Source organism: Amblyomma mixtum, chromosome 1, assembly GCF_055824585.1.
Source record: "Amblyomma mixtum isolate Tamu chromosome 1, ASM5582458v1, whole genome shotgun sequence".
NCBI classification, from domain to species: Eukaryota; Metazoa; Arthropoda; class Arachnida; order Ixodida; family Ixodidae; genus Amblyomma; species Amblyomma mixtum.
The window spans coordinates 322,816,372-322,831,213 of NC_143012.1; the positions used below are offsets into that span (position 1 = coordinate 322,816,372).

At 46.0% G+C, this 14,842-nt stretch overlaps 1 long non-coding RNA gene across 1 annotated transcript in view; it reads left to right on the forward strand.

Moving 5' to 3' along the window:
• The window catches only part of LOC149372722 (uncharacterized), a 273,432-nt gene that overhangs the window by 168,092 nt on the left and 90,498 nt on the right, over window positions 1-14,842 (forward strand). The window lies entirely within an intron of this gene.

Sequence of the window (14,842 nt, forward strand, 5' to 3'; positions counted from 1 at the left end):
CTGAAACGGACAGCAAAAGCCCCCTGCTGTCGCAGCTTCGCTGCATCACTTCGTGTGATCCTCCGTCATATTTTTGCCTTCGGTAAGGCCAAGGCGAAGCGCATTCAAGGACTGTGTCCAAGGTAATCTTGCAAAATGACCGAGGGAAAAAGGAAATTACGAGGGGGGGGGGGGGGGGGGGGGAAGGAGAATTTCTGGGCACCCTCATTTGCAACCCCCGCCTCTTGCCTGCCACGCATGCCAACGAGCTTAAAGGAGCTAATCGCTAGACCTTGCAGACATGTAAGGCGCTCTTAAATTTCTGTTCCTCACCCTTTGAGGTAGCGCAGTGGCTAAGGCATTACGTGACTGCGATGGGCGGATGCACGGGCACTAGTAGCGAATCGGCCTCAGAGGACGTTACGCAGGTTGGAGAGGGGGGTACGAAAACGCTCTTGTTCTATACGGGTGCACGCAAAAAGAAATTCGCCTTAGGACGCCACTACAAAAATAAAACCTTTCATACCATACCTGTGAAACAATATAAATAAATAAAAACACTGCATGTGTCAGGCAATATAACGAATGTAAAATAAAGAATGATAATACTCCAACAGTAAAATAAAATATCGATTGTAAATAGCATCTTTAGCGTAGTTTATACTGTGATCGCTTACTGCGGTCGTTGATGCACGCCCGCACATAAATCTGCAGGGGTTCGTTGGCGCCTGGCGGCTGCGGTAAACTGAAGGCGAAAATTTGCCGATGGGTGGTGGGTGAGAGCTCGTAGGTGGAAGATGTTTTTTCTTTATTTTTTACCGGTGGTTGCCTGAAGCTGCACACAGTCTTACTTCGTTACAAGATAAATTGGGTGCACCGCTTTTTATCAGTACTGCCATCTCGCACTGCTCAAACGGCTCTGAAGCACAAAGGAAATCGTGGATCAAATGATCTCATAGTTTCTTTCGCGCTGTGAAGCTGCACATACCTGTTCACATTATCACATAACCCTCTACAAGTCGGCGACAGTCCGAAAACTAAATGAAACGGGGGAAATTTCTTGGAATATAGGAATGAACGCATTTTAGAACCTTACCGAATTCTATCAGAGAGAGAGAGAGAGACTCTTTATTGAAGAGCAGAGAATTTAGCCGGCGTTTAAATTCTATCAGACAATTTAGACAATTTAGAATTCAGGACATCAGAAGACCTATCAGAATTTATATTTTACTTCGTGTCGTTTCTTTTACTTCGACAGCAAAGCTAGGACCATTGCGCGAAATTTCGGCGTCGGTGTGTGGGACCATATACTGCACCTCCATCATCAGCAACGTGTCGAAGACTGGTGGTAGATGAAGGCATGTGGATCGACGGTGAAAATCACGTATAAAGGCCCTGAACGTTCTAATATCACAGTTCGCTTATAATCCTCTTGATAAAGCAGCAAAGCCCGTCTTGCATGTGGAAATGGAAATGAACAGGAACTTACCGTCCATTGCTATATCCTTTGCAGATTCACATCACCTGTTGAAACTAGAGTGCGCGTCCCGCGTTACAAAGATTGCATGCTTACAATGGCTACCAAACAAGGCTGAAAGTGTCTGCTTCACTAGGGCAGGTGTACTCAGGTAATCCTCCCTGCGGTTTGATGTCGGCCCTGCTTTTTCCTCTTGTTACGGGCACTGATGTTTAAGGCTTTTTACCGTGAGCTCCCCCACAAACCTTACGCTCAACGGTCCCTGCAGCTTGCACGAAGCATGTGCATATCAGCATTTTCCACTCCGCCTTTTTAATCGGTCTCTCCCCAGCTTCGCCTCTCCGCGCGAGTGTCTATCGTTTCGCACCGGTATATCAGGTTCCCCTCCGAGTGCAACTCTCTCCTAGTGCAAGCATCGGTCGTCGACCTCATTGTCCACAACTGTTTTGCACGCAGGAGGCAAACAAATTGTGTGTTCTATCAGAGCGAAACAGGTTTTTTTGGTGATAAAAATGCGATGCATAACACTTGGTGTGAGAGCTGTATAATTAGAGAGCAAAACGAAGAGCGTACGGGTGTATCATTCCATAGGAAACATAAAATACCGCATTTTCGCCCTAAATTCAATCGGCTTTCTTCTTTACTTTATTTATGCAAGTGGCAAGGTTTACACATAACTTTGCGAAGCTGTTTGCGCCGGACTAGTCCAATGGCCTTCTATGTACTTTGAGCTTTCTTTACTTTTTTTTTTGCCTGTCAGTAAAGCGATGCAGAATGAATTTTAAAAAATTAAGAGATTTTCTTTTCTTTTCACTTCATTAGTTTCAATTAAGAAAGCGTCGGAGGCTTCTGGTTTTCGGAGCCGTATGTTTATACGCCCATGAGAACTGAAACTCAGCAGAAACAAGGACGTGCTTAAACTAATCACTCAACCTTTGCTGCATGAAGGAACACGTGCTGACCTGAAACCGGTCGACCGCTACAGTTAGACGCTCACCAAGACATGTTTGCCCAGAGGTGACCGTGTGCTTTGTAGAAAGACATGTGGCCGCACGTTCGCCAAACGCTTCGGATTTTCCAGTAAGATATTTCCTCCTTGCACGCATGCACAGCAAGTAGAGTGATGGACATAAATTGCGGAATGCAGATTCGCGGGCAAAAAAAATATTTATACGTTACCTCGCTTGCCAGTCACGTAGAAGTATTCAAGAAGTTGAAGAATGTATGCCTCCTCGTTCTCCTATGCATTTCAGTGGCATAATGTGCCTGACCCCGGAGCAATAATTTTTTTTCCACCAATCCACGTCCGCAAACATTTGTCCATAACTATACAGTTGAAGCTTATTTCTGCTATGGTCGCGGTTTGTGGGTTCCTTAAATTCCTCTTGATTTCAATTCGATAAACAGATCTCAAGGATACAGGACACGAAAAGAAATCTTTTAAGTTGATTTCATGCGAAGATACTCACATTCTCGACAGAAGTGAATTTTTTCCAGATGAATAATTTTCTAATAGACACCGATATAGCGGAACGGGGGGGTTACGCGTCGCAGTAATCATTCACAACCATATTCAACTATTCTCGACTTCTGCAAATTCCCATCATGCGTTTTTTTTTTTTTAATGATGTCGCCTGCGTAGTTTTCTGGAACCCCAGCTGGAAAAATAGTGTCACGATAGTTGTTCGATGTGCATGGGTGTCAAATTTCCGGTTCCATTGCAGGGGTCCCAGGTTCGCTATGTAGCATATGATAGAACGGATTCACTTAGTGTTTATGAATGTTTTTATGCAGTCGCTTAGTGGCGTATGGGTTTTTTCCCTCATTTATTACTAAACGGCAATACTACCTTAATTTTCCGCCATGTCTGTTGTCTTCGGCGTTCAGTTGCTGATCCTAAGGCCGCGGTTTCGATCCCACCTGCGTCGGCTGTATTTCGATGGATGCGAAATACAAAGACATTGGTGTGCTGTCCAATGTAAGAGCGTGTTAAAGAACCTCAGGAGGTCTAAATTAATTTCGACTCCTTCCGTATTTGACGTCCCTCATATTCTATGCGCCCATTCGGCACGCAAACCTTTAATTAAGAAATATTGAAATACAGGCTTAGTTTCACTCGGGCAGATCAAGCACTCGCTCGCCGGATTCGGCAAGGATTGCTCTTACTCTCGTGACTGTCTCTCTGGAGTAGCATGCTAGGCTAATAACCAAGCAGACGTCTCCTTTATTATTAAAATCTTTGTCTCTTTCGTGTGTGCCTCGTCCAGGAAGCGAACAAACAGCTGCGAACGAATGACAAGTGCCTTCGCTGCAGCGTACCACCAGACGTATGTGATGTGTGGCACCTGTTGTGGACCTCCCCGATAAAGGTTCCTGTAAGCAAGCTATTCCTAAGGAAACCGTTTGCATCCTGCCAAATCTTTAACTGGCTCGATCGTTGCATCGCTAAATATACTTTGTAAAATGCTTGCCGTGGCTAAGCTGCTGGCATATTTATGCTGTGCTTGGGCGCCCGAGGAGAAGTTTGGCGGGCCCTTTTTATTCGTATAATGTCTCAGTGTAGCTCTTGCCTGATTAGGTCAGATGTATTAGAAATCTTCGTCGGCAGCTACGAAGAGCCAAAGTGGGATACGCAACAATGGTTGTGGAGGAGCAATTGCGGTTACTCTGGGTAAACGGGTCGTATAACATGAAATGAGTTGTTAATCCAGAGGAGGAAGTGAGTTGGACCAGAACCATTGCAGCGTATGCCGCTTTTTTGGTTCTTTTTATGAGCATACGATGCGGATTTCTCTTATATTTTGATGAATAAGGCAAGTACTGCACACAAATATTATATGAAAAAAAGTACCTTAAATTGTGATCTCACACTTCAAATTACAGCAAGAATATGCCAGAAGTTTAGCTGAGAGACTCCTTTACAATGTGCATTTATCTACATTGCAGCACTCACGCCAGTTAAAAATTTGGTCAGGTAAACACATTAGAACCACGCATGTGAATCATTGAGTGGAATATATATATGATATGTATAAGGCTATGTACAGTGCGTATAAAACTCCCATTGCAGGTTTTTTTGTCACTCTCATTCTCATAAATTAATGTTCTATGTACCCTTTAATAAAAATATACTAAACGGTGAACTCAGCGCACAAAAGAAAACGTTTGCTTCGTAGAAAATCTTTACTACTTTACTTTAGAAATACTTTAGAAAATCGAAATTTTCCAGTCGTTATAATTAGTGAGATTGATACAAACACGGAAGAAACTTGTAGCAGTCCTGAAACCAAGGAATGCATGAAAGCATGTTTTTTGGCTGGGTGGGGAAAACAAATTCAGAAACCATCCGTGCGTAACATGGAGAATCAGCATGCTATATTTCAAGGGCCCTGAACGTTGGAAGAGAATGTAGCTCTCAATCTGTACGAAGCAACTCGCATATTGTGACTGCTGTCATGGCACTGTCTGCCATGTTTCCTTCAGTGGTACGTTGCTCATAAACGCACATTATACACAATTAAAATCTTATTTCCTTAGGCGCATTAGAATGGGAATTAAGGTATTCATGAATATCAATTCGCATTTATAATTATTATTTCGTGCACTAATTTACGGTTTATTAATTGTGGTTTACAGTCATAGTCACGTCGTGTCACTGCCTAACTGATGCCGCATAAGCAAGCTCCGTGAATCATTTCTAACAAAAAAAAAACTTATGATACGCTTGCTGTAAAATCTTCATATTTCGATGTAGTGCATTCCTGAAATGTTCCGTAGACAGGATCAGAGCCTGGTATTGAAGTGCAGAGGTCACTTACTTTCTATCTTCCTTCCACCATCCGATACCCATCGTTCAAATGTCATTCTTATGCAAGAGATCTGCAACTCCTGAATTATTCCTGATCAAACAAATGGTTTCAGTTGTCGTTAGCGCAATGCCCGACTACTGCCGCGCTGTCACTCTTCCAGATGGCATATAGCTTTTTGTTTCTTTTGCTTTCTTCTCTTCTCTATCTTGGTTTTTGGCTTTCGCAAATCACCTGGCTACTGCTCCCATGTTGGAGGGCCCACATAACCGAGTGGGGGGTCATTACGCCTCCTTTCCCGCATAGCCCAATGCATCAATCTCTTTCGGGTCTTTTCCCTCTTATCCTTTATTTACTCCTTGCTTTCTTTCTCGTGCTCTCTTGTTATTTCATTTTTCGCGTGGTTTGAGGCGATACTACACTTTCACGACATAACCTGTATTCTCATTTTCTTCGTAGGTTCGTGGTGCTTAATTTATCCCTTTCTTTCTTTTACGGTTTGCATGACACCTGCTGTCTGCTTTCATTTTTTCGCATCAGCCAATATCTTGTGCGCGTCTCCTGGTCCTCACTTTGTTTTTCCACTCAATACATACCATGCCTTTTTTTCTTTTCTAATTGGTGTTTGATCTGAACTTACATTTCGGGTTTCCTTTTTTTTTTTTGGCCCCTATAATTCATTTTGATTAATTTAAACCTTGGATAGCTATGCTGCGGCAGGCATTCCTTCACCTTTCTTTTATTCTTTTCTTTTGTCATTTGCCTTGCACAGCCACTTGAAAATGAGGAAATGAGGTCACAGATGCGGATTCCGACAATGTGGTGAGCTGGGTTTCATGCGCCAAGCGCGAGACGATGCACCTCAGGCGGTCTTGCGAACACATGCAGAGTATCCCGAGGATCACGTTGTTGCGCAGCTGTTTCAATCTGAGGATATGCCTATCGGCTAACAGCGTGCGCCTGTTTAGTTTGAAGGTGCAGTGCGGCCTCTTTGAGAACGGCCTCTTTGAGAAGATACCCATACGCCATTGGAATCGTGAGGCATTGACAGTGGCAAGGTGCCACTCAGTACAGGACCTATTCCATTTCTTTGCAAGCCTCCTTCACCTTGTGAAACATGGCCGTGTACAGTGATACCTGAGGACGCGCTATACTTTTCTTATATCCTAATTTGTTGTCCGAACTCTTCAATACAATATTGTATACGAAGAGAGTTCGGATTATAGCGGTACATTTCGGCCTGATCACCTTGTGTACATTTATCGCAGTGTCGGCGATTACAATGTCCTTATGTCATTTTTTTGAGCTCCGCCCTTTGTTTCCCTTGAAAGTTCTTCTACAGACGCTATTACGAAGGCTTTAAATAGGCGGTATGCTTATATTGTATTAGTGCACCGGTTCAATACCAGCAAGAGGAAGTTTATGACGACAACGGCAGTGACCCATGTCGGCAATAAGCGAACGAGGTCAGAAATCGCAGTAGCTATCTTGTAATTGACTTTCTCGTAGCAAACATATCAGGCATTATCTACTCCTGGCAGGTCCGAAGACACCATTATCATCATCAGCCTGACTACGCCCACTGCAGGGCCAAAGGCCTCTCCCATGTCTCTCCAATTAACCTGTCCTTTGCCATTTGTGGCCATCGTAGCCCCGCAAACATCTTAATCTCATCCGCCCACCTAACTTTCTGCCGTCCCCTGCTCGCTTGACTTCTCTTGGAATCCACTCCGTTGCCCTTAAGGACCACCGGTTATCCTGCCTTCGCATTACATGCTGTGCCCAAGCCCATTTCTTCCTCGTGATTTCGACTAGGATGTCATTAACCCGCGTTTGTTCTCTCACCTACTCCGCCCACTTCCGATCTCTTAACGTTACACCTATCATCTTCCTTTCCATAGCTCACTGCGTTGTCCTTTACTTAAGCTGAACCCTCTTTGTTAGCCTTGTTAAAGATGGGGTAGCATGGTCGTGCGCCGGAGAGGGAATGAAGGAGGTCGGAGACGAGGATGCGGGAAAAGACATGGAGAGAAGACTTTATTCAAGAAAATTTACACTATTTACAAGTGAGCTCGGTAACGAGACGCTCACTGCTGGAACGCTGCATGAGGACAGCTCATGAGGAGACCATTAGATGAAAAAGAGCTTCCCTGATGAAAAAGCCCTTGATGAAAAAGCCCCTCGGCCGCACCGCTGCCGAGGTTTTAAAGAGTTCCCTTTCCCCAGGTTCCCTAGATGGGGGCCGGGCCTTCCGAGGAAGGAAGTTCTCAGTGGCACCAATCACAAACACACACACACTCCCGAGGGATCACACCGCCGCCACGCGCTGGGAGAGGGGGAACGATGCCATCCACGTAGCGCAGACGCCGGAATGTCCACGAGCGGCGTTCCCGCGCAGTTCATGCGTTCGAACGTGCGTTCGCACGCGGTGTAGGGGAGACGCTCGCTCAACCGGGCAGACGGACGCGGCTTTCGTGGCAATCCAGGCGCTCACCCAACGCGCGTCTCGTGGTTAGTCGGCGTTCCGCTGCAGCCATGCCGTCTTCTTCCCCACGACGAAGGCGAAACGTAACAGCCTCCACGTTTCTGCCTCATAGGTGAGTAGCGGTAAGATGCATCTGTTGTATACTTTTCTATTGAGGGATATTGGTAAACTGCCGTTCATTATCTGAGAGAACCTCCCATATGCTCTCCACCCCATTTGTATTCTTCTAGCTATTTCCCTCTCATGATCCGAATCAACGGCCTCTACCTGCCCTAAGTAGGACATATTCTCTTACTACTTCCCGCACCTCCCATTGTCATCCCGCGTCTACTAGCTTCAACCGCTGTGCAGCAAAGGCGATACTTTTTTTTTTTTACAAACGAGCGGCTATCGCTTGCCCACGTACTGTACCGCTCTAAAATTAGTGGCAAGTTCAGTCATGCCAAAGGCAGTTGCTTTTTTTTTCCAACAATAGTGAACGACCTCTAGCAACACGTACGACAGAAGGGCAGAGTCCGATGATTGTAGTAGCACGCTGACACACGAAGCATCCCCCAGCGACCGCTTTTGGTATCTACAGACAAATACCCCGGCCGCTTTCAAAGGCTTTCTTCTCCCTTATTGCAAGCCTCGGCGTGACCGTGCTGGAGTTTACACGTGACTTTGCGGCCTATCCTTTCCTATCATTCGTTCTTATTAAAATGTCACTTGCTTTCTTTTGCCGGTGCAACTGGGCATGTGTGCTTTCATTTTGACCTTCTGAGCGTGATCTCATATCGGGTCCTCAATCTTGCGACCCCGTAATGGTGAGTATGCACTCAGAGCCAAGGCGCGGCAAGCGAGTGCCATACCATAATTTTCTTTTTTTTTTCAGTATGCGGCTCTCGTGTGTTGCAGCGAGTCTAAACTTACCAATATGATTTTGGTATAAAGAACATTATAATATGAAGCACAAAGAAGACTAGACGTGACACTCACCTTCTGCGGATCTGTCATTCTCGCACGCTTAATTTCATCATTTATCATATTTTGTACCCTGCTGTGCCAGCCCAATTTCAAGCTCGAATAGTGGGAAAAGACGTTAGGTTAATGTACGCATATTGCTGTGTTCTGCTTATAAGAAGATATGAGAATCAATTGGAAATCCAGAAAGTTTATTATGATGAACTCCAGATCTACAACAAACACCTTGATGAGAAAAAATACGGCATAACACAAGAGTTCCTGGCCAAACAGCACACATAATGCATTGTTCCTATCCAGGCGCTTTGAATAATGTATTTGATATATCTCCCGGCTCTTATTTCTGTCACAATTCAGGGATTTTTTCTTTCTTTCTCTTCTGTTGCTTTCGCCAGGCGTCGACTTTCCTTGCAGCCTTTCGAAAAGGATGTTTGCCGTGTCTCCGCGGTTATATTGTTCATTAGGGAAATTCGAGGCCCGTGTACTGTGCGATGTCAGTGCACGGTGGTCCCAGGTGGTCGAAATTTCCGGAGCCCTCCACTACGGCGTCTCTCATAGCCTGAGTCGCTTTGGGACGTTAAACCCCATAAACAAACAAACAAACAAACAAACGAATCGGAGACTGTGTACCTGGCGATGTAACCAAGGTTAGAATGAACAGAACCACTTCCATGCAGAAATTCGAGATGCTTCCCCATAGGTGCTCAACCGATATATGAGAGTAAGTATACAACATGCTACACCACGTGTTGAAGGCAGAGAACGCGGTAACCTGCCGAAGCAGTGTGCGGTTCCAAGACTAGATAAATGCCTGCGCTCCTTACAATGAGTGGCGCATATACACCTTTCCAACCTGGGCGCTGCCATATTGTTTCCGGCGGCTGAACCGGTTTCTAGTAGTCCAGAGAGGAGGCGTTTCGCCGCTTCCACCGTGCTAGCGGGAGGTGCCCACTGCAGTCCAGGGAACAATATGGCAGCGCCTAGGGAGCCCTTTTTGGAAAGGTCTATAGGAACCGGAAAAAAAAATATCTGACTCGAGAAGTCTCGTGACTTTCGTGTCATCCATGTTCTAATAGATTGCTATAGTCACTCAACTGCATTCTGAGCTTCAGGAATGTAGGTACCAGCGAACACTTACTTAGAAGAGCAGAACGTTGGACCAGTTGGTGTAGCGACATTCAGGGACAATTTGCTCCGATTAACACAAGACGGGAGGGAGAGACACTCATACACACGCATGCGCAAACTTTCTACTGTATTCTCAGAAACGATACACCATCTTAAGAAGCAGAAAGGAAGCAAGCGTAGAGTATCCAGTGCAAGACGTGAGGGGAAAAAAACTGCCAGCACATGGGTGCATCAAATACTGCATCAATAGTGGGCACAAGCAAAGTCATACCGGAACTCGGCAGAAATTCTCAGAAGCCAGGAACAACAAAAGTGGCATATATATAATGAAGAAAATCAAGTTTTTTTGTACCTTTTTTTTTTAGAACGGCCAGCAATGCCTTACTCAGGCCGCCTTCCGTAGTAGAAATCTGGAGGGCCTCCACAATCTCCCGGGCCAGCCTATCGGAAGCTCTCCCGATAACAATAGTAGAAGGTAGGAGAAGACGGCGCTGCTGTTTCTTCAGTGTCACTGTAGTGTTTGCATTTAAGGCAATGCAATGACAGGTTCGAGCCGCGATTTGAGCCCAGGGAATTGGCATGCTCTCTGAGCCTGTCATTTAGACAGCGCCCTCTCTGGCCTATGTACAGACGCCCAGAGCTAGAGCTAAGGGGAACCTCATACACCACACCAACAGTGCACAGCACAAACTGAGTTTGGTGTTTGGTGACACATTGTTTTAGTAGCTTGGTTTGGGCTAGTTGGTAACAGTTCTTCGATAGGATAGGATAACTTTATTTGGCTCTAGCACAAGTGCTTTTTTTTATGTGGTCAGATGAGTCCATCCGCAACGGTCGGTTGCCCCTATTCCAGGGCTCCGCTGGATGCTGCCGTCAGCTGAGCTCGCCGTATCAAACCGATCTGGTCATCGCGGCAGTCGCTGGAGAGCAGACCCTCCCATTGCTCCACACTGGGGTTTTGTATAACTGGGACGATGTCGACTTTCTGACATGCCCATGTGATGTGATACAGTGTAGGTTTTTCATGGCACCACGGACAATTGTGTGCGTAAAGTGTGGGGTGAATTTTACTTAGTGTGTTTAGATTTGGATATGATCCCGTTTGCAGTTGTCTCCATGTGACAGCCTCTTCTTTGTTTAAAGATTTGTGCGGTGGTGGGTACCGCATCCTGCTGCCTTTGTAGTTGTTGAGTATGGCCGAGTATTCCTGAGGTACTGGCAGGGATTCCTCAAGGTCGTTGACGTTGGATGCTCGGTAGTTAGTATATCCTCGAGCTATCCTGTCTGCCTCTTGGTTTCCTGCCACCCCCGTGTGCCCCGGTACCCAGATGATCTTATGTTTGATCGGCTTGTGTGGTTTTGCATGTGTTTGTTGCGTCTTGCAGTCTACAGAGCGGAGTATGCGGAGCGCTCTGTGACCTACTCTGCCGCAAAGATAGTTGCGGCAGGCTGCTTGTGAATCAGTAAGAATTGTCAGTGACCGCCCAGTCCGATAGCCCTCCGCTGCCGCTAGAGCGACGGCCGCTTCTTCAGCCTCAGCTATCGTGCAGTCTTGCAGGGAGGCGCTGGTAATCTCGTGTAATTCCGAGTTGACTACAGTTGCCACTGCGTTGTTGGTGCCTTGTCCCCTAGTCATGGCATATGTGGCAGCGTCGACATACACTGTTGTATCCTGGGATGCGTGTGTTTTCTGTAAGCGGTCGGCCCTTGCCTCTCTTCGGTCTTTGTGGAGGTTCGGGTCCATGTTTCTTGGTATTGGTGCCACCCTGAGCGTGCTGCGGTACTCATCGGGGATCGTTTTAGTTCTCAATATTTCTCGAATTTGTTCGGTGTAGCCCAGTTTCTTTAAAAGAACTCTGCCTGTGGAGGTCTGCTGTAGTCTGCGCATTTGGGCAACATGCTGCGCTTCCCGTAATTCCTCGAACGTGTTGTGCAGTCCCAAGGCTAAGAGCTTTTCAGTTGAGGTGTTATGGGGTAGCCGAAGCGCGGTTTTATACGCTTTGCGTAAAATCGCGTCCGCCTGTTGTATTTCACTTTTGATATGATTGTAGTAGGGGAGACTGTATGTCGCCCGGCTGACCACTAGGCTCCTGACCAGCTTGAGTGTGTCTTCTTCGCGCATGCCATGACGTCTGTGTGAGATGCGCGTAATCATGCGGGCCACTTGAAGTGTAGATGCCTTTAATAGCGCAAGGGTGTGAGTACAGCGTTGATTTGACTGTATCCACATCCCTAGTACCCGTATGAGTGTCTTCTCTGGTATTGGTTCTCCTTCGAGGTAAACTTGTAGTCGAAGTTCTTTACTGGTATGGACTGTTCGGTTCCGTTTTCCTCTCCAAACCCGTAAGAGCTCAGATTTTTCGGTCGAGCATGCTAGCCCTCTTGCTTTGACATAGTTTTCAACGCAGGTGGCCGCTTCTTGTAGCCTATCCTCTTTCTCGCCGAGTGAGCCAGTGTTAGTCCATATTGTGATGTCGTCGGCATAAATGGCATGGTGGATATCGATATCCACCAACAGTTCTTCGAAAACATAGCGCAAACAGGACACGGACGACAGAGAAGTGGACAGGACAGCGCCTGTCCTGTCCACTTCTCTGTCGTCCGTGTCCTTCTGGCGCTATGTTTTCGAAGACACATTGTTTCTTCTTTGTTCTTTTACCTTGGTACCTGCTGGTCACGGCGCACAGGCTGGACAATTTCAACGGGGCTGTAAAAACAACATCAACTCCGAACTTCTTAGCCACCCTTCTGACATTGTGCGATAGCTTGTGCACCTAAGGGAGGACTTTAAAAGGTCTTTCTTCTCTCGCCAGCGTGAGGTGAGGAACATCGACGGCCCTCTTAAGCCTTCTAAAAAGTTTAAGCAGTGACTCCGCCACAGAACCTATTAATTACCGAAATCGGGAATCCAGCTCGCTCCAAACGTTAAACCTCGTGGTGAAAACTGGATTTGACCCTGTGCGTGCTCGCTACTTCGAAAGGGCTGGTCTTAGACAAGGAGACGCAATGCCACGTTTACGAGCTTAGAATGAGGTGTACGTGCCTGTTTCTCCCTCCCGTCTTGTGTTAATCTGCGCAAAGTGTCCCTGAATGTCGCTACGCCAACTGGCCCAACGTTCTGCTCTACTAAGTAAGTGTTCGCTGGTACATTCCTGAAGCTCAACGTTCTGCTCTACTCAGTAAGTGTTCGCTGGTACATTCCTGAAGCTCAACGTTCTGCTCTACTAAGTAAGTGTTCGCTGGTACCTACATTCCTGAAGCTCAGAATGCAGTTGAGGGACTATAGCAATCTATTAGAACGTAGATACCGCGAAATTCATGAGTCTTTCCGAGTCAGACATTTTTTTACTAGCACTTGGCACCAAACACTTCGAGTGTTCTTGCTGGCCAATTTAGTTAATTTTTTCCCACACTGATTGTTTCGTTCAACTTCATAGGCCGTCCTTGTTTATGGGGATCTAATCATATGGTGTATTGCCACGTATCACTGTACTGTCCGTTCGTTCGCGCTCAAGGCCGCAGGAAAGGGGTGTTATCATTTTTGTTTGTGACGCGAGAAGCGACCGGATTAATCTCGATTGATCACAGCCATGAAGAGCTGCATCTACGTTTTTCTAGATTACTGTACATGATCTTGACCGGTTATCTCGAAGTTTCCTTGCTGGCTTTAAATTGAGCGATGCCGCGAGCGGCGGGCATTCGTAGTTCGACGACTGACGAGCACGTTTGTTGCTTACGCCACCGCCGAGATATTCAGTTCTTTTGCAGGCGCAAGTCAACCCAAATAAAGAGCTTCGTTTCCAACTCTTGTTGGTGTCCTACTGACCGCTGGACTGCCGTCACTACAACGTGACAATATGTTGCTGCATGTTTTCTGGCAGGGCGCGTTTCAACAGAGAAATTCTTATTTTTAGAGTCGCGAAAACGCTTCTACAAAAACTTGATTTCAATGCCTTTTCCTCCTCCTATTTACCGCTAAATGCACTTCGGATTTCCTGGACATGGTGTCTTTACACGAGTGAGAAATGTTACTTTTACCTTGTACTGAGACTCCCTTCTTCAAGTTACATACGGAAGCATTGTCCGTGGAAACTTCGCTTCAGAAAAGGGCATTTTCTTGTCATCTGTGAAGTACCGCCTCTGTGATATTTCTGAAACAGTTCAACATTTCTTCACCCATTTTAAGGACGCAATTCTGTTCTGGGATCTCTTGCAACGGTGCTTGGAAAAGCGATTTTTTTTTACTTCCCGCAGCATTCGATACCCCATTGCAGTGCATTATGATGATGAGCCTCTTCATACTTTTTTTTCTGATTGGACTATACAGCTTATGGAAAACTAGAATGATGGACAGGCAGTGTGAATGAGGTGTTCCGACACAATCTCATTCCTGCCAAATGGTCATTCATGTGATGAAAATGTATGTATGAGCAGACTGGCTTTAAACCGAAGTGGTTCTCCATCGTGATTATGTGCTGAGCCTTACCTCCCGTGGTGCTCTGTTGCTCCGTCTTTTTAGGTGTCTTTCGTGGCGTTTCATAAAAGTTCTGTAAATAGTACACGTAAACAGGGCATAATTTCAGTGTAATCAATACCATGTTTTGAAAAACAAGCGGATTTGTGCACTGTGGATTCCGTGCTCGCCACGAAATCTGAACCTTCGGAAGAAATTTAATTTTTTTTTGTTATGATGCTGACGTCATTTAAGATTTTTTGGACCGTTTCTGCTGGTCAACGCCGAGGTCGGATTTCTGTGCCGATGGTCCATATAAAGCGTTTGCGATAACACAACTTAAAGAAATAAAAATGGTGGTTCCCAGTGCCGAAGCTTCTTCATACCTGTCGGGTACCTGAACGCCGATCGATGGAAAGGGGTTGATGAGAGGGATTGTGAGTCTTGTAAACCAGTGCAACGGCTTCAAGCCAAACAAGAAAGGGACAAAACCCACAAGCCTTGTTTGGCTTCGAGCCGTTGCGCTGGTTAACAAGAACCATGTCTGACCA